Here is an 18,517-nt window from a genome sequence, read left to right on the forward strand (position 1 = left end):
GTGCACAACTGAGCAAGAAGACAAGTACATTAGAGTCTCTAGTTTGATAAATAGACGCCGCACAGGTCCTAACTGGCAGCAGATGCCTCACAGGTCCTAGCTGGCAGCTTCATTAAATGGTACCCGCAAAACACTAGTGTCAATGTCTACAGTGAAGAGGTGACTCCGGGATGCTGGCCTTCTAGGCAGAGTGGCAAAGAAAACGCTAATAAAAGGAAAAGATTAATATGGGCAAAAGAACACAGACCTTGGACAGAGGAAAAAGTGTTATGGACAGATGAATCGAAGTTTGAGGTGTTTGGATCACACAGAAGAACATTTGTGAGACTCAGAACAAGTGAAAAGATGCTGGAAGAGTGCCTGATGCCATCGGTCAAGCATGGTGGAGGTAATGTGATGGTCTGGGGCTGCTTTGGTGCTGGTAATGTGGGAGATTTGAACAAGGTAAAAGGGATTGTGAATAAGGAAGGCTATCACTCCATTTTGCAACGCCATGCCATACCCTGTGGACAGTGCTTGACTGGAGCCAATATTTTCCTACAAGAGGACAATGACCCAAAGCACACCTCCAAATTATACAAGACCTATTTATGGAAGAAGCCGGCAGCTGGTATTCTGTCTGTAATGGAGTGGCCAGTGCAGTCACCAGATCTCAACCCCACTGAGCTGTTGTGGGAGCAGCTTGACCGTATGGCTGCAGGGATGTGCGCTGCTCAAGGGGTCCAGGCTAACCGGCTCCCTATGCGGCGGGTAGTAGTAGGGCGCTGGGGTCCGGGAGCTATGCTCCCGGCACCTCAGCGCTCCAGGGAGTGATCGCGATGAGCCCCCAAAAAAGTGGGTCCCAGTGACCCCTCACTTTTAAAAGTTGGGGTCCTACCTGTCCTTTTCTGGTTTCCAACGGAATTAAGGTTCTTATTAATGATTTAAATATAAAAACTCAGACTTGATTTGAACACTACAAAAGTGCTGCAAGGGGGAGGAGGGGTGACAGTGCTGCAAGGGGGGGGGGGGTGACAGTGCTGCTGGGCTGTGTAGCTATACCGGACACTCTGCACCAGACATGTAACTAAATATTTTGTCAGAAAGTGAATTGGTGCTCCCCCTCCCATAGCGAAAAGCAAAGTCAGTGTGCGCGGAGCGCGTGCAGTAAAAATTTAGGGGAATGACTTCATTGAGAAGGGGCGTGGCCACATCATAGTACCAATTCACATTGCACCACTCAGTAGTGCTGCTTATACACATTGCGCCAGGCAGAGCACGTTATACACATTGCGCCAGGTAGAGCACATTATACACATTGCAGCAGGTAGAGCACGTTATACACATTGCAGCAGGTAGAGCACGTTATACACATTGCAGCAGGTAGAGCACGTTATACACATTGCAGCAGGTAGAGCACGTTATACACATTGCAGCAGGTAGAGCACGTTATACACATTGCACCAGGTAGAGCTCATTATACACATTGCACCAGGTAGAGCACGTTATACACATTGCAGCAGGTAGAGCACGTTATACACATTGCAGCAGGTAGAGCACGTTATACACATTGCACCAGGTAGAGCACGTTATACACATTGCACCGGGTAGAGCACGTTATACACATTGCACCAGGTATAGCTCATTATACACATTGCACCAGGTAGAGCACATTATACACATTGCAGCAGGTAGAGCTCGTTATACACATTGCACCAGGTATAGCTCATTATACACATTGCACCAGGTAGAGCACGTTATACACATTGCAGCAGGTAGAGCACGTTATACACATTGCACCAGGTAGAGCGCGTTATACACATTGCACCAGGTAGAGCACGTTATACACATTGCAGCAGGTAGAGCTCGTTATACACATTGCACCAGGTATAGCTCATTATACACATTGCACCAGGTAGAGCACATTATACACATTGCAGCAGGTAGAGCACGTTATACACATTGCACCAGGTAGAGCACGTTATACACATTGCAGCAGGTAGAGCACGTTATACACATTGCAGCAGGTAGAGCACGTTATACACATTGCAGCAGGTAGAGCACGTTATACACATTGCAGCAGGTAGAGCACGTTATACACATTGCAGCAGGTAGAGCACGTTATACACATTGCAGCAGGTAGAGCACGTTATACACATTGCAGCAGGTAGAGAACGTTACACACATTGCAGCAGGTAGAGCACGTTATACACATTGCAGCAGGTAGAGCACGTTATACACATTGCACCAGGTAGAGCACGTTATACACATTGCAGCAGGTAGAGCACGTTATACACATTGCAGCAGGCAGAGCACGTTATACACATTGCAGCAGGTAGAGCACGTTATACACATTGCAGCAGGTAGAGCACGTTATACACATTTCAGCAGGTAGAGCACGTTATACACATTGAACCAGGTAGAGCACGTTATACACATTGCACCAGGTAGAGCACGTTATACACATTGCACCAGGTAGAGCACGTTCTACACATTGCACCGGGTAGAGCACGTTATACACATTGCAGCAGGTAGAGCACGTTATACACATTGCAGCAGGTAGAGCACATTATACACATTGCGCCAGGTAGAGCACATTATACACATAGCGCCAGGTACAGCACGTTATACACATTGCACCAGGTATAGCTCATTATACACATTGCACCAGGTATAGCTCATTATACACATTGCGCCAGGTAGAGCATGGTATACACATTGCACCAGGTAGAGCACATTATACACATTGCGCCAGGTAGAGCACATTATACACATAGCGCCAGGTACAGCACGTTATACAGATTGCACCAGGTATAGCTCATTATACACATTGCACCAGGTAGAGCACATTATACACACAGCGCCAGGTAGAGTGCATTATACACATTGCACCAGGTAGAGCATGTTATAAACATTGCGCCAGGTAGAGCGCGTTCTACACATTGCGCCAGGTAGAGCACGTTATTCATATTTTGCCCCAGGTAGAGCACGTTATACACAATGCGCCAGGTAGAGCACGTTATACATATTGCAGCAGGTAGAGCACGTTATACACATTGCATCAGGTAGAGCTCATTATACACATTGCACCAGGTTGAGCACATTATACACATTGTGCCAGGTAGAGAATGTTATACACATTGCGCCAGGTAGAGCACGTTATACACATTGCACCAGGGAGAGCGTGCTATACACATTGCATCAGGTAGAGTGCATTATACACATTGCAGCAGGTAAAGCACGTTATACACATTGCACCAGGTAAAGCACGTTATACACATTGCAGCAGGTAGAGCACGTTATATACATTGCAGCAGGTAAAGCACGTTATACACAATGCACCAGGTAGAGCACGTTATACACATTGCACCAGGTAGAGCACGTTACACACATTGCAGCAGGTAGAGCACGTTATACACATTGCAGCAGGTAGAGCACGTTATACACATTGCAGCAGGTAGAGCACGTTACACACATTGCAGCAGGTAGAGCACGTTATACACATTGCAGCAGGTAGAGCACGTTATACACATTGCAGCAGGTAGAGCACGTTATACACATTGCAGCAGGTAGAACACGTTATACACATTGCAGCAGGTAGAGCACGTTATACACATTGCAGCAGGTAGAGCACATTATACACATTGCAGCAGGTAGAGCACGTTATACACATTGCAGCAGGTAGTGCACGTTATACACATTGCAGCAGGTAGAGCACGTTATACACATTGCAGCAGGTAGAGCACGTTATACACATTGCAGCGGGTAGAGCACGTTATACACATTGCAGCGGGTAGAGCGCGTTATACACATTGCAGCAGGTAGAGCACGTTATACACATTGCAGCAGGTAGAGCACGTTATACACATTGCAGCAGGTAGAGCGTGTTATACACATTGCAGCCGGTAGAGCACGTTATACACATTGCAGCAGGTAGAGCACGTTATACACATTGCAGCAGGTAGAGCACGTTATACACATTGCAGCAGGTAGAGCACGTTATACACATTGCAGCAGGTAGAGCACGTTATACACATTGCAGCAGGTAGAGCACGTTATACACATTGCGCCAGGTAGAGCACGTTATACACATTGCACCAGGTAGAGTGCGTAATACACATTGCAGCAGGTAGAGCACGTTATACACATTGCACCACAATGCTCAGGCGGGTCGTACAGGTACAAAGCGAATCGTTGCTGAGCGATGGATTTAACGAAGAATCCATTTGCAACGCTGGTCGCAAGGTGATTGACAGGAAGAGGGCGTTTGTGGGTGGCAACTGACCGTTTTCTTGGTGTGTTTGGGAAAACGCAGGCGTGTCCAGGCGTTTGCAGGGCGGGTGTCTGATGTCAATTCCGGCTCCAAAAAGACAGACATGATCTTAGAAACTTAGAAACTGCACAAAATGTTTTTGCAACGCTCCGCCGCACAAGCGATCGCACACTTACAAAGCGAATATACACTCCCCTATAGGTGGCGACTATCTGATCGCTGCGCTGCAAAGAATAGCTAGCGAGCGATCAACTCGGAATGAGGGCCTTAGACGCTATAAAAGTGTTACAGGGGGAGCGAGAGGGTGACAATGCTGCTGGGCTGTTATCATACCGGAGGTATGCATTCAGGATCCCGGCAGCCGTAATACCGACGCCGGAATCCCGCCAGCCGCCAGAATACCGATGCCGGCATCCCGAGGAGATCAGGATCCCGCCGCCACAGGTTTAGCGTGCGGGAGGGGGGATAGGTTTAGGCACACCCAGGGGGGCGGTATAGGGTATGGGGTGGGGGAGGTTAGGGTTAGGCTGCAGTGAGGGGGGATAGGTTTAGGCACTGTTGGGGGGAGGTTAGGGTTAGGCTGTGGGTAAGGGGGGGTTAGGTTTAGGCACTGCTGGGGGGAGGTTAGGCTGTGGGTAAGGGGGGTTAGGTTTAGGCACTGCTGGGGGGAGGTTAGGTTTAGGCTGTGGGTAAGGGGGGGTTAGGTTTAGGCACTGCTGGGGGGAGGTTAGGCTGTGGGTAAGGGGGGTTAGGTTTAGGCACTGCTGGGGGGAGGTTAGGGTTAGGATGTGGGTAAGGGGGGTTAGGTTTAGGCACTGCTGGGGGGAGGTTAGGCTGTGGGTATGGGGGTGTTAGGTGTCGGCACTGCTGGGGGGAGGTTAGGGTTAGGTTGTGGGTAAGGGGGGTTAGGTTTAGGCACTGCTGGGGGAAGGTTAGGGTTAGGCTGTGGGTAAGGGGGGTTAGGTTTAGGCACTGCTGGGGGGAGGTTAGGGTTAGGCTGTGGGTAAGGGGGGTTAGGTTTAGGCACTGCTGGGGGGAGGTTAGGCTGTGGGTAAGGGGGGTTAGGTTTAGGCACTGCTGGGGGGAGGTTAGGGTTAGGTTGTGGGTAAGGGGGGTTAGGTTTAGGCACTGCTGGGGGGAGGTTAGGCTGTGGGTAAGGGGGGTTAGGTTTAGGCACTGCTGGGGGGAGGTTAGGGTTAGGCTGTGGGTAAGGGGGGTTAGGTTTAGGCACTGCTGGGGGGAGGTTAGGGTTAGGCTGTGGGTAAGGGGGGTTAGGTTTAGGCACTGCTGGGGGGAGGTTAGGGTTAGGCTGTGGGTAAGGGGGGTTAGGTTTAGGCACTGCTGGGGGGAGGTTAGGCTGTGGGTAAGGGGGGTTAGGTTTAGGCACTGCTGGGGGGAGGTTAGGGTTAGGCTGTGGGTAAGGGGGGTTAGGTTTAGGCACTGCTGGGGGGAGGTTAGGGTTAGGCTGTGGGTAAGGGGGGTTAGGTTTAGGCACTGCTGGGGGGAGGTTAGGCTGTGGGTAAGGGGGGTTAGGTTTAGGCACTGCTGGGGGGAGGTTAGGGTTAGGCTGTGGGTAAGGGGGGTTAGGTTTAGGCACTGCTGGGGGGAGGTTAGGGTTAGGCTGTGGGTAAGGGGGGTTAGGTTTAGGCACTGCTGGGGGGAGGTTAGGGTTAGGCTGTGGGTAAGGGGGGTTAGGTTTAGGCACTGCTGGGGGGAGGTTAGGCTGTGGGTAAGGGGGGTTAGGTTTAGGCACTGCTGGGGGGAGGTTAGGGTTAGGCTGTGGGTAAGGGGGGTTAGGTTTAGGCACTGCTGGGGGGAGGTTAGGGTTAGGCTGTGGGTAAGGGGGGTTAGGTTTAGGCACTGCTGGGGGGAGGTTAGGCTGTGGGTAAGGGGGGTTAGGTTTAGGCACTGCTGGGGGGAGGTTAGGGTTAGGCTGTGGGTAAGGGGGGTTAGGTTTAGGCACTGCTGGGGGGAGGTTAGGGTTAGGCTGTGGGTAAGGGGGGTTAGGTTTAGGCACTGCTGGGGGGAGGTTAGGGTTAGGCTGTGGGTAAGGAGGGTTAGTTGTCGGCACTGCTGGGGGGAGGATAGGGTTAGGCTGTGGGTAAGGGGGGTTAGGTTTAGGCACTGCTGGGGGGAGGTTAGGGTTAGGCTGTGTGTGGGGGGGTTAGGTGTCGGCACTGCTGGGGGGAGGATAGGGTTAGGCTGTGAGTGGGAGGGTTAAGCGTCGGCAGTGCTGCGATTGGGATGCCGGTGTGGTTTCTCATTTCTAGCCTTATATGATGTAGCCCTGGCTCAGATCACTTGTATAAATGCTATTGACGGAAGCAGACGTTTTAGGCAGCTTGACAGGATGATCCCAGACGTAACGGGTGCACCACAGGTAGCAGCAGTGCCTGCACATTAGATTCATGTTATATTCTCATAGATCCTTAGCTTGGTCTAGTTGTGAATGGCGCTGGGAATATCAGGGAAACTTACTGTAGTGGATGCCATGACACTCCCAGAAGACACACAAGGCATGCAAGGAAAGCCACCACCCAAGTTCAGCCACCCCCCGCTCCTAGGCTACTTACCCTACCCCACAGCACTTACGCTGTCTCCGGCGCTCACCTCCCGCCCGCAGCACAGCGTAGAGCAGCCGTAGAGCCGTCTTCACTCTCTGCCCGGCCCCCGTGTGAATCCGCGGCTGCATGTGACCAGGAGGGGGAGGCACCACCAGAGGACTGGTAGTGGTAATGCTCCACCTCCTCTTTACAGGCAGGAAGTGCAGTCAATTGAGAGCCAGGAATTGGCAGCAGTGCAGCGCGTCTTTCGGGGACCCACACGTTTTAGAAAAGTGAGTCCCCATCCTCTGATCTGGGTAAAATACATTTGCGAACACTGTGTGTGTGTATATATGTATGTGTATATATATATGTGTGTATGTATGTATATATATATATATATATATAATAGTATGGTGAGGCACTGCAGTGCCTGGGTATTTGGAGCCTGTGCAGGGCACTGGCTCAGTGTATATTTAAGCAACAATGTGTATAGTTGATAAAGCTGAATTCTTTTATCGTATAAACAACCCTTTATGAGGTCTAAGAACACTGTACGCTGTTTACTTAAGAAGTACCGTAAGGGTACGCTAGTTGCGTAACGATCGCTCAGCCGTAGGCGAGACGCTCAAGCGTCACGTTCGCTCACGGCCCAGAGATCACAGGCAGGCACGCTATTGGCTGTGACTAACGTAATGATTCGCTATGGCGTAGCGGACGCTCGAGACCACGAGGAGATCACCAGCGGCGCAGACGCTCACAACGCTATACCTTTATATCTATACCTTTAACAATGAGATACACAGTATACCTTTATGTAGAGACAATGTGTAAGTGCAACCTGGTGTAACCTGATTAACTACAAAGCTGCTTGAGCGTCACCGACGCTCTGTGAACACTTAACACTATGAGAAAATACACAGATACTTGTTTAGGGTCCAAAGCCTATTATATGTATTATAACTAATATACTTGCAAAAAGGAATCACAGTACAAATGATACACTACAATATAACAGAGACTTCCTAACCAAATAACTATACAAGAAATACAATACAATACAATACTAATCAAGGGAAAATACGAGAGAAAGAGAAGAGAGGGAGAGAGAGAGATATGAGAGAAATGGCTCACAGTAAGACAATATGATTACGGAGAGAAACTTACGCACAAGGGGAAACGATCGCAAGCGCCTCTGGACATCCAGCTTCCCGATTATCAGCAATGAGAACCGTTTGAAGAGAAGTGTAAGCTGGATGCCACAGGCCCGTCTTTTATGCTCCACACACAATGCAATCTAATGGTCTCTACAATCTTATCGTCCATTGGACACAGGAATTCGGCTTCGCATTATAACAAAAGGTCATAGGTTGATTCATACAAGTGGGCTGTGACGATTTCAAACAGCTCAGGTGGGTGGGACACTGCGTTTCCCGCCGCATACCTGAGTAAGAGTAAATAATAGTAATGGACATAAACTTCTTATGTCCATAACTATTCGTACGAGCGATTAATACGCTCCAAACCAACACCGGAATATTGCTATTTAAATACTCTTCCGATGGGTACCAAACACTACTGTATGACTCCTGTTAGACCCTTCCTACTATGCAAAGAGGGATTCCTCCGTTCAGGGACATTCTATATTAACCAAACTTCCAGAATCTATCAAAGGGACCATGATCTATAAACTACGTTAATTGTGAAAATATGTAACGATTGGGTCGCACGCTACGACTACATACTCTTTACCGTAAATACGCATACTGAGTGCGAGCGGGTGCACGCAACAGCGGGTATGCGCTATCACGGGAAAGCGCACGCATGCGCAGCGCGGACCAGTGTGAGGTGCAAATATGGCAGTGTGTATAGGGATATTTTTCTGACTTTGACAGTCCACCCTTTGGCAGTCAATAATAACTGCCACCTTCTAAAACATTTCAAAAGGAGAAAAATATATGTCAGGGGTTAATTCATTTCTATGGTTGGGTAAGGGAGGAGAGAGGAGAAGGTGTGAAGAGGGTATAACCTAGTGAGATAGCAGAAGCATGTGTGTATGAGTCCATGTTTGGGGGGTCATGTATCATCGTGCCGTACGTGTTGTAAATCAAGCTTCGAGGTATTGCGAAGTATACATTTGAATTCCTTCTTATCCCGTATCAAGGGTCTGTGGATGGGCTGTCAAACTCTACCGAGCTCATTTTGGCTTTTAGTTGTAACAAAATGGGGACGCACATTTTAGTTGATGATACATGAATGGGGGAAGTATGTGGTTGCTGATATCTGTGCCTGTATTCCCTATCGACTATGTGTGTCATTACCTGAGGGTTGTAGAGATGAAGATAAAGAACACTTATGGAAAATGCAATGATATTCTGTCAGGTAAATGTACATCTGTCGTTGAAGTTTTGTTCGGTATCAGTTGAAAGTCGTCTTCTTTGCGCTGTTTTGCTCGTTAGGCATGAGCAATAAGCTTTGTCAATGCCATCAGATTTACAAAAAATGTTGGGCTAGCGTAAGTTTAAGAATACTAGGGAAACTGGGGATCCATGGCAAAGTTCATCAAATGTCCATTTCTCAAGTGGTCAAAACTCCTTCTTTGGTCCATCCGTTGTCTGTATAGCGTCTCGTCAACTTCCTCGTCCAAGGGGGTCTTTTTATCTTGGAGAAAAGCAGAAAAACAGGTGAAAGAAACGGACCGTATAATCGCATTTTCATCACATCATGGTTTCTATCATTGGGTCATAAATCAAATCCAGGTTAATTACGGTTTCTTCACTCCTCAAGCTCATCACTCTTGTACTTTGTTTGCACCTCATTAAAGCCTGCCCGCATCTAAATATCAATCCAATAGATATAACAACACCTAAGATACATAGGAGAAATTTCCCAACATCCATTATGACTCCTTGAGCCCAGTCTCCCAAACCGGAGAACCAATTTCGCGGGTTCAACCATGACACCCAACCAGTCAGCTCATTACCTACAGCAGCAAGAGTGAGATTGTGTTTTCGGTGAAATTCCCACTTTAATTGGAGAATATCGTCCATCTTTTGGTCTATGACCTCTACCGGATCCTCGGTGCTATTTGTGATATACGTGCAACACTTCACGCCGTACTGCGTTGCCAATGTAACACAATATCCGCCTGTTACTGCTGTAAGATAATTAAGAACCATTCTATGCTGTACCAGTTCTGTTTTATAAGCTTGGAGTTCTCTTCCAGGGTATCTAAACGTGTCATCATACATTTCAGTGATATTATCTAACAAATTGGCGAGTGCGGAAATGTATCTATAATTCATCACTCCTCGAGCGGTACGAGTGAAATCTAACGCCACCAGAACCTGAATCCCGGTGGATTCATGGATCAGATCAGAGGCCGGATGCTCTAACCTTTCTGACAGTTGTCTTTTAACCCGGTGCTTGTAATGAGTGTGAGTATAAGGAGCTTGGGCACCACGGTGTATGTCTTTCATTTTGTCGTGTGTTACAGTCATCACTTCAGGCAATACTTTTCCAATATAACACAATCCTTCAGAGTTTGGGGCAAGCCACTTGTACGCCTTTCTCCCGCATATGAAATATGCATCATCGGGGAGAACATATGGGACGGAATATGTCATTACCATGTTACACATTTTCCATGTGAACTCTCCTAACCCTAATTCTCCCATCTGTTTAGTACACGTATCAGTTTGTACGATATGTGCACAGTATCCTGGTGATACTTCTCCAACTCTCGTAATCCTATTTCCTAAGGTATACCTATACCGGAAAGATTTTCCTCTACTGGCTATGTGGCGTACAAGCTCTGTATCTGTAGGCATTCTATCTGCTCTATGCGAAAAGGTCATGGTTTGGTTGCTCCATGACACTTCCCAATTTCCCGGCTTTCGGGGATTGGAGATGTTAAAACATAATAGGGACCTATCCACATGGTATTGGTGGAGCTTCAAACTAGGAGGGCTGGAGATATTAAACCTCCGGTCCACCGGTCTCCCACCCTTTAACTCAAGTACCTCCCCTAACGTTAAAGGAAATGGTACTAGCCCTGATTTGCTATGACCCTGAGGTACTTGAGAGCATACCCAACAATCTGTTTTATTTAACACGTTACCCACTAAGGAGTGATGGTCACTCAATGGATGCCGGTCCATATGGATATTAAAACTGGATTGGCACTTCTTTATGCATCCATCTTCAACCATTGTCACAGAGCCTACAGATACAGTTTTCTTTTTGAACTAACAATCCTTCAAAGAAAATGTTTACAGATAACATGGTTGTTAGATCGTGCCCGGTACTCGCCTTTGCTTGGTGATTGGGTTGCTATTGGAAATTTACACCTCCGTCTCAGTCATCAGGACCTTTCTGGATCCTTTCTCGACCTCACTGGTACTCTCACTGAAACAGACTGCTCTGGTCAACATCATGGTTAACGGGAAAATCCATATCACAGTCTCTTGGGGCAAGTCCATCTTACAGGAGGAGAAAAGAAGAAATTTGTAAAGGGGGTATAAGAAAACAGTTTGAGGGGGAGAGAACTTGTTACGATAATAAGTTCTCTCGTCTTGTTGTTCTTCTTGTTCTGCTGTCCTCTCAAAGGTGCTGTCTCTCAGTCTTCCAAACGAACATTCTGGTGATGCAATATTCCTTCCCAACCGATGATCTTTCTGTAAGGAGCAAAAATCTGGCATTACCATTGGTCCAACTGAGGGGTGACATAGCATTTTTAAACAATGAAAACATGAGTGGGAAGAGAGAGACAACAAAAAAAACAAAAGAGATAGAGAACAATTCATGTGCATATATACATTACATAACTCGACAATAACCATCAATAAGAAAAGAGAAACAAAACATTTTTAAACATTGTCAACATTAAGAAAACATTGTTAGCATTAGAAAAACATTGTCAGACTTATTAGGCTGTCATATCTATGTGTCTAATGGTCTCCTTGAGCAGTCCCTCCCCACCAGCACCTGCATTACTCCACTGTCTGTATCTGGCCAGAAATACATTGTGGCGGAGGTCATGCTGGGGTTTGGTAGACTTCTGCAAGGACCAAGTGGATATGCAATGTGTGAATTCTTACCAATACTCGTCAGAGATGGGGATAGAGAGAGAGAGAAAAAAAAACATTTCACAGATACATTTACAACGTTTCACCTGGTCATTCCTGTGTCTTTCAGTGAATGACCTCCCAATTTATTAACCGTTACCTCAGGCTTACCATCAGTCCTAATGTTCACCTTTCCTGACTACATATCATGAGTGTGGACCAAAATTCTTCCTGTCGGATCTCTGATTATAATTTGGTGTGTCCTTACTTTGCTCATTTCTTGGTCTAGGGGGTCTAACTTTATGTGGGCTGTTACAGTTGCTAGCATAATGCCCTTCTCTTCTACAATGATAACAAATCCTGGGCTTCCTCCACGTGTCAATGACCTGAGGTTTTGGTTGATTTGATGCCTCCTCAAACGCTCGGATGCTCATCATCATCAACCGTTTCCCCTGTACTTCCCTGATTCCTTGGATTTCATGATTATGGTGTTGTCTTTCTCTTGATCTACAATCTCTTGCAAAGTGTCCCTTTTTATGACAATTGTAACAGACTTCCATATCTGGATTTCTCGCAGGGGTGTGGGGCTTTTGTTGGGGTGGTCTTGTGGTTAGGGCCTGTATATTTGCTGCCATTAACTTATCTCTTAGTGACTCTCTGTATCTGGTGATATTCTGATCATGATTAATGACGGCCTCTCTTAGTGCGGCCACCGAGATATCTCTCCAGTTTGGGTTGGTGGTCTGTACCCTTGTTTTTAATTCATCCTTTAAACCATTCATTAATACCTTAACCGCTATTCCTTTATGTTGTGCATTTGTCTTGATGTCTGCGATCCCAGTGTTTCTAGCCATTATTTGCAGTGCTCGATTAAAATAATTAGAAACATTTTCCCTTTCGTTTTGCCTTATGGAGAAAATTTCATTCCACTTGACAGCGGCTGGGAAATATATTCCTAACTGTCGGTTAATCTGCCTAATACATTCCTGATTGTGTTCCTCCATACAAGGTACCTCCGTGTCTAATTTACAATCAGCAATGAATTTTGCAGGGTCAACACTGGAGGGCAAACATGCCCTCAGCACTGTCCGCCACTCTTTGTTGGTGGGTTCTGTGGCGTTTCCTAGTTCTTTAATAAACCTTTGACATTTGGCTAGATTTTTCCTAGGATCAGGGAATTCAGACATAATTGATCTCAATTCGGTCCGGGACCAGAGACAGCGCATTGCACTGTCCTTGACGGGAATGATTCCCTGATCGTCAGTCTTCCCATTGGGGACTGAGATCACCCTGGCCAGATCGAGCTCAACTACATCATCTTGTGTTGGTCTTACATTTTGGGGTACATCTGTTTGTGCGTGATATGAAACATTGTACGTACCTGTGGACACGACCTCACCTGACCCTCCGTTAGGGGGTTTGATTATGGCCTTTACCAATTTGGTCGCGTCCACCTGGATGTCTTGTAGGATGGCTTCCGGAAGAGGTGCCGACATTGTTCTGGCCTCACTTTCATGAGTGTATTCCTGGGGGAAGTTTGACATGGGGTGCAACTTGCATAGGTTAATAGTTGTACATTCAACAGTATTACAATAATCATTGTTACATTTATTACACTTATTCTTATAATTTATACTACAGTTGCTAAGAGCGTTTTTATTGTTCAACCTTGTGCTTTTCTCCGCAACCACAATCCTCCCTGCTGCCATGTCTCTCCCCTCAAGATAAGAGTCAGAAAAGTCAATTGAATCTCTTTGTAATTCACCTTCCTGTTGCCATAACTGCAAATAATCATAATGTTTACTTCGTCTCTTTGTTGGTTCAATGAGACCTATCCTCCTCCTTAAATTTTGTAACACTTTTGGGCTAAAGCTGCCTATATTTGGGAACTTCTCCCCATCATGTACAGTCATTCTTTCCCATTCATCACATAAAACTTCTGTGTGACTTCCATGTTTCTCACACATTGGCCCTCATTCCGAGTTGTTCGCTCGGAGATTTTCATCGCATCGCAGTGAAAATTCTCTTAGTGCGCATGCGCAATGTTCGCACTGCGACTGCGCCAAGTAACTTTGCTATGAAGAAAGTAAGTTTACTCACGGCTTTTTCATCGCTCCGACGTTCGCATTGTGATTGACAGGAAATGGGTGTTACTGGGCGGATGCACGGCGTTTTAAGGGCGTGTGACTCAAAACGCTACCGTTTCCGGAAAAAACGCAGGCGTGTCTGGAGAAACGGTGGGAGTGCTTGGCCGAACGCTGGGTGTGTTTATGACGTCAGCCGGGACCGAAAAGCACTGAACTGATCGCACAGGCAGAGTAAGTCTGGAGTTACTCAGAAACTGCTAACTCGTTTGTGATCGCAATATTGCGCATACATCGGTCGCACATTTAAGAAGTTTAGATTCACTCCCAGTAGGCGGCGGCTTAGCGTGTGTAACTCTGCTGAAATCGCCTTGCGAGCGAACAACTCGGAATGAGGGCCATTATGTACCTGGCCGATCCTACTGGACGGTCTTCTGAATCAACCCGAACCGAGGTTGATCGCCCCCTACCTGAACAACTGGCCCCCATAATCTGCAGGTGTTGCTTACTACTCCTTTGATCTTTATATCAAGGTCTTCAGCGAACCCTTACAGACAAACCAAGATGTCCTGGGCAGGCTGGCGGTGGCGGTTTACCAAGTGCCCCACTCACTTCTCGCCCACGTTGGCCAGTACTGCAATCACTGTATCCAGAGCTGCGGTACCCAACTCAGGGCCCCTGTGAACCTTTATTTACTGGGGCGCGTTCCCCAGCAAGTATCGGTTGTTGGATAGTTCCTGAGTGACCAGCGAACTTCCCTTCCAAAAATAAAAAATTACACAAATCACGTCAGAATGTACAAATAGCGTTTATGACCTTTGTACGAAAATGGTACCGGTCAGGTTTACTAATGCACACAATTACGTGCGGTACAATCGTTCAGTACATAAGCAACTAATCTTATGTACGGAGCGACCAACGGAAACGAAAATTTCGGCTGCGAATTCCTTCAGCCAGAGCTTGTATGGCCTATATGGGTTCTGCACCAACCCCCGGGGTTGTGCCTCTTACCTCTATAGCGGACTTCCTTGTCTATTGTACTTGTTGCCTTATGACCTCCTGGTCTGTTACCTTATGACCTCCTGGTCTGTTACCTTGTGGTCCGCTATACTCTAATGCTCAAATATTATTTTTAACCAAGGATGCCTCCCTAGCCACCGTATATGTCACTTACACGTATGTTCCTGACGAGTACCCGACTTTCCTTGTGGTTCCACCTTAAAGTTATATAAACTTATGTATAATACAAACAAAACCACTCACTCACCACATGTACACTTTTGTTTCTATTTCTATTTCTGCTCAGAAATTTTTTCTTTAGACCAGCTGTGTTACCAATTAGGAGCAGGATCTGTTAATTTAAATTTCGTATCCAAAAAATAGATTTGCGTTATTTCTCGCCTGTTGCGCTATTTACCGCGTTGCGTTACTTATCGCTTTGCGTGTCTTATCGCTCTTGCGTTAAAAATCAACTTATCGTGACTTGAGCTACGTGGGCGTAACCGGACGCTACGCTGCGTAATGTACGCTGCGTGCCTCGGCCTTTGGATTGCGTACGCAAGTCTCAGTTAGGGACACGTGTACGCAAAGCAAAGATCCACCGTAACACAATTTATACTTTTATCAATGTAGATGATCCCTGATCATCTACCGCACACCACACTGACTTCGCCTTATCTCCCAGGCAAACCGTGTGTTGGTCTATACTTTAACTATTACCTCTATTCTTAAACTATGAAATAACAGCAAATCTCTTTTAGCACTTTTCTATCAACTATAAAACTGGCAAACAGGATAGTGATATACGAAAATTTTAAATGAAAAGGAAATACAGATGTATACGTGCGTGTATACGCAAGACAGAAGAAAAATACAGTTTTAAAAGACACAAGCGTTTTGTTCTTACCTCCGGTTCCCGGATTCCTTCAGCACTCTTTATCTAAGCGAAGCAGACGCTTATCCCGTCAGCACTGCGAGACAACCTCCCGCCCTTTGCTGAGGGATAATGTCTGCTGATCTACCTAGTGCAGATATGTGAAGGACTGGACGGCCCCCAATTGATAAAGCTGAATTCTTTTATCGTATAAACAACCCTTTATGAGGTCTAAGAACACTGTACGCTGTTTACTTAAGAAGTACCGTAAGGGTACGCTAGTTGCGTAACGATCGCTCAGCCGTAGGCGAGACGCTCAAGCGTCACGTTCGCTCACGGCCCAGAGATCACAGGCAGGCACGCTATTGGCTGTGACTAACGTAATGATTCGCTATGGCGTAGCGGACGCTCGAGACCACGAGGAGATCACCAGCGGCTCAGACGCTCACAACGCTATACCTTTATATCTATACCTTTAACAATGAGATACACAGTATACCTTTATGTAGAGACAATGTGTAAGTGCAACCTGGTGTAACCTGATTAACTACAAAGCTGCTTGAGCGTCACCGACGCTCTGTGAACACTTAACACTATGAGAAAATACACAGATACTTGTTTAGGGTCCAAAGCCTATTATATGTATTATAACTAATATACTTGCAAAAAGGAATCACAGTACAAATGATACACTACAATATAACAGAGACTTCCTAACCAAATAACTATACAAGAAATACAATACAATACAATACTAATCAAGGGAAAATACGAGAGAAAGAGAAGAGAGGGAGAGAGAGAGATATGAGAGAAATGGCTCACAGTAAGACAATATGATTACGGAGAGAAACTTACGCACAAGGGGAAACGATCGCAAGCGCCTCTGGACATCCAGCTTCCCGATTATCAGCAATGAGAACCGTTTGAAGAGAAGTGTAAGCTGGATGCCACAGGCCCGTCTTTTATGCTCCACACACAATGCAATCTAATGGTCTCTACAATCTTATCGTCCATTGGACACAGGAATTCGGCTTCGCATTATAACAAAAGGTCATAGGTTGATTCATACAGGTGGGCTGTGACGATTTCAAACAGCTCAGGTGGGTGGGACACTGCGTTTCCCGCCGCATACCTGAGTAAGAGTAAATAATAGTAATGGACATAAACTTCTTATGTCCATAACTATTCGTACGAGCGATTAATACGCTCCAAACCAACACCGGAATATTGCTATTTAAATACTCTTCCGATGGGTACCAAACACTACTGTATGACTCCTGTTAGACCCTTCCTACTATGCAAAGAGGGATTCCTCCGTTCAGGGACATTCTATATTAACCAAACTTCCAGAATCTATCAAAGGGACCATGATCTATAAACTACGTTAATTGTGAAAATATGTAACGATTGGGTCGCACGCTACGACTACATACTCTTTACCGTAAATACGCATACTGAGTGCGAGCGGGTGCACGCAACAGCGGGTATGCGCTATCACGGGAAAGCGCACGCATGCGCAGCGCGGACCAGTGTGAGGTGCAAATATGGCAGTGTGTATAGGGATATTTTTCTGACTTTGACATAGTGTACTTGAATTGTATTTAAAGTGAAATGAACTTACTTGGTTGTGTGTCCCAGGAGGGGGGGAATCCATTACTGTGCCGGCAGATGGATTCCTCCAGTACTTTTCCCCAAAAATGGAATGCCTTCCTCTCTAGCCTCCCACATGGAAGTATCATGGGGAGAGAGAGGAGCAGCTCAGCTTTAAAACAAGCTGAATGGTTTTCTGGAGCTCCATAGGGATCACCCTCGGTGGGCAGGAAACCCTAACCGGGGATCTAGGCCTCCCATCTCTGGAGCCCAAGTTTAGGCTGGAGATGGTGAGCTGGGAACCCGGGCAGATTCATGGAAGTAGTTTAGATGAGAAAGCTTCCCCCTGCCTAGACTGAACGTCACCAGGGCGGATAACAACCCTCCAGGATGGGACGGTCAAAGGAGAGTGACTACTCCCCACCGTCCACAGAGGACAATGTTAGCTGTGCATGTGGCCAAGGCATGCACATCACATGGGTAAACAATGATTGGTTGAGAACAGCACGGTGGACTTACCCCCTGTGGTATGTGTATTGGAGTAAGAAAAAAGAGGAGGCCTGTGAGCCTCCAGAGGTATTATACCATTTTCACTCTGCTGTAAACATTTTGCTGTATTGTTGTTGCCCCTAGCAATAGGGAAGAGTCTTTTTTAAGACTGTTTGAGTGAATAAACATCTGCCTCAAGACGACCGCTTCATCTTGTGACCTGCAGTGCTATGCCAAACATAGTTCAGTTTTACGGCTGTCCAGGGTCCACTCAGCATCTCCAAGATCCGCCTCCCACCAGCTACCGTGTGGAGGCCTAGTCCAGTGACTAGTAGTGCTTTGTCAACACTATGCAGGTGTGGTAAGACAGCGTGTCGACGCATACAGAGCAGTACCATGGTTCCAGACTCCATGGCAACAAAGAATCTGGTGGCAGCGTAGTACCCACCCACTGCGCAGTGGGTGGAGTCAGTAATAGGTGGTTACTGATGGTAAGTGGGAATCTCCTAAGTGGCCAGATCCCGTGTGACCTAAACATCCATTCCGTGACTGGGGCAGGATGCGAGGGCTTTCATACAGAACCGTCCGGTCACAGAAATTGCTGGCATAGCGGTGGGATA

This window comes from Pseudophryne corroboree, assembly GCF_028390025.1.
Source record: "Pseudophryne corroboree isolate aPseCor3 chromosome 3 unlocalized genomic scaffold, aPseCor3.hap2 SUPER_3_unloc_11, whole genome shotgun sequence".
NCBI lineage: Eukaryota > Metazoa > Chordata > Amphibia > Anura > Myobatrachidae > Pseudophryne > Pseudophryne corroboree.